Below are 2,919 nucleotides of genomic sequence, written 5' to 3'. Positions count from 1 at the left end.
GAAAAGGATGCTTTGTGTCAAGTCCCGCTAATATTTGTCTTTGAACACGGGAGGCTTTTTCAGCGTGCTTTCTGGAAAACAACGGCTCCATGAAGTCAGAGAAGGCAGCTACGTGGCACTGCAACAAGGTATAAACAGCAACAAGCTTCAGACTTGGGTAGAAAACTTAGGTCTGGATATCGTTTCAGTACATAATCACTTCTCGCTCTTCCGCTTCCTTTCTACCCTGTGTCAAGTCCCTGTGGGAAGCAGTGTCTTCCTCCTTTTCCCCTAGCCTTTCGTCCATGCCTCTGCCCTACTCTACCTGGAGTCAAAGTAGAAATAACGTGTGAACAGTCTCCCGTCCCATGACTTCTTTCACTCACCCAAGTCAGCCTTGTCCCTTGCTGTTGCTGCGCTGCAACAACCCTCCAGCTCCTCTGAGGGAATCTGTCATCCACACCACGAGTTCCTAAGAAGATGAGTATCACAGAGGAATTGTAGCAGAATTGAGTGGAATGTGTCAGATGTGTGATCAATAACAAAAATTGCTTAAGCTAATTTCCAGCTAACAATAAATTTTATTCAGATGTCCTGCCTTCAAAAGCTCACAAGCTCTGCTTAAGGGACTTAGATTTACCCAAAGGTATTAGTCAAAAGTCAGTCAGGAAAACAGAAACAAGTCCAAATATTTTAAATAGAAAGAAATTTAACATAGGGAATTAGATGTACAGACATGGGAAGAGCTGATGAAGCAAAGATGGCAAAGACTGATTACAAGGAACTCGGAAGTGTCAGGGCACCTCGTTGGCTCAGTAGGAAGACCATGTGACTCTTGGTCTTGGGGTCCTGAGTTCAAGCCTCGCATTGGGTATAGAGATTACTTTAAAAAAATAAAACTTTAAAAATAAAGAAATAAAAGAAACTCTGAAGTGTAATGAGTCCAGCTACCTGCAACCCCAAAGTGGGTGATTCTCAGAAAGAAACCCAGAAACCAAACAAAACCACGGCCAGTAATCTGAAGAATAATGGCTCCTCCTTCTCTTCCATTTTCTTAAAATCCCAGAAATGCTTCTCAACTGCAGATTTTAAACTAGATGGTGAAAGAAAGGGGTTGTGGGAAATGTAGTTCGGGCTTCTCCCCAGCAAAGTGGGGAAGTATATTATAAAGGGATGAGGAAGATGCCCGTGGGTAGCATACAGGGCAGCATGTCCATGAACTAAGTCCTCATCTACACGAAGTAAAGTGCAGTCTAAACCTAGAGACACTAATCGAACTGTGATTTGTAATCAGAAAACCTCTGCAATAATTAGCCCAGATAGTACCTGAGTGTGGATTATGACTACCATAACATTTCATAAATCGTCATTTAGAATTTGCCATTTTTTCAAAATAGTGGGACTGAACATGAAAAGAACCCCCACACATGAGAAGCAGGAATTAAGCTAATGATAAACCTGATCCTCTGTTATTACATGAGAGTTTTAAGCCTTTATTAAAACCTCACTGTGAGTTTAGAAATCCTTACTAATTGAAGTTCCCAAAGTTAAGGGTGTGTTTTGTTTTGTTCTGTTTGTCTTGTCAATTTCTCGCAGATGTATTGTCTGTTTGCTAAAAAGTCTAAAAACTTCCTGTCTTGGTATTTCTTTAGATTTCAATTTCATTATTAGGCTTCCACGTACAAATAATAAAAATTTGGCTTAATTTTCTCCTGTTAATCTGTCTCCTGTAAATTTAATTCTTAGTCCAGCTGCAAGAAACTTGGACCAAGAAAAATGTCTTCCTGCCCTTCACATGCCAAACAGATAAGAACCAATTTTTAATATTCCAACAGTGAAATAATATGAAAATAGAACAAGAGTAAAAGAGAAAATAATGATAACATTTGTTGGAAATTGGCCAAAGTTACTATCCCACCAATTTTGAAGATTTCTGAAATAGATTTGGAGAATTTAAGGTCTCAAAAGAAAGGAAACCAATTGTTATAGTTGGTAAAAATAAACTATCTTTTTTTTTTTTTTTAAAGATTTTATTTATTTATTCGACAGAGATAGAGACAGCCAGCGAGAGAGGGAACACAAGCAGGGGAGTGGGAGAGGAAGAAGCAGGCTCATAGCGGAGGAGCCTGATGTGGGGCTCAATCCCGTAACACCGGGATCATGCCCTGAGCCGAAGGCAGACGCTTAACCGCTGTGCCACCCAGGCGCCCCAAAATAAACTATCTTAACTTCAAAACAAGTAGAATTTGGTATCTAGATTTAGTGTCTTCCACATTTTTAGTAGTCCTTGAAGAAATGTGAGTTATTCACCATTCTTTCTGCAACATTCCTGATCAGTATCTAAAAATCTCCACAAGCGCACTGTGTTTTGAGCCGCTCACCACCCCAATCATCTCCTTTGTCCTAGACGGGCGCCTAAAAATGAGGGGAAATAACTGGCACAGAGTGGATCCAGGAAGAAAGATTCCAAGAAAACGATCTTGAAATTACCAAGTTGGAAAGACAGTAAGTTTGTAAGAAGGAGGTAAGTCTACAAAAGGAGTTCACCTTCTGTTCAGTTTATTGAAAGATACAATCACGAATGAATGAATGAAAAGTAAAGCCTTCCTGTGCCATGTCCGAACTCTCATATCCATCCTGTTAGAGCCTGTGCGCCCCACACCGGCTCAGCGAGTTCTGAACACCTCTACACTGTGTATAAGAACACGGAGCCTCCTACTGTGTCAGAACCCAAAACCTTTCAGATGCACGTATCCTCCCTACTGTCTCACGGAGTTTGTGTTCAGCTCCCTGTGCTGTCCCAAGCACTGTGTCCCTCACAGCCCAGAAGCACTTGGCCGAGTCGCTCCCATGGGCTGAGGGTTTCTTCAGGTGGAAGGAGGGGTCACTTCATTGTAAATTCAGCCTCGAAATCTCCGATGCCTTTAACCCAGGTGTCCC

Source organism: Ursus americanus, chromosome 35, assembly GCF_024610735.1.
Source record: "Ursus americanus isolate L20-20 chromosome 35, mUrsAme1.1.p, whole genome shotgun sequence".
NCBI lineage: Eukaryota > Metazoa > Chordata > Mammalia > Carnivora > Ursidae > Ursus > Ursus americanus.
The sequence above is the reverse complement of the archived record's forward strand: the minus strand, read 5'-3'. Positions refer to the sequence as shown.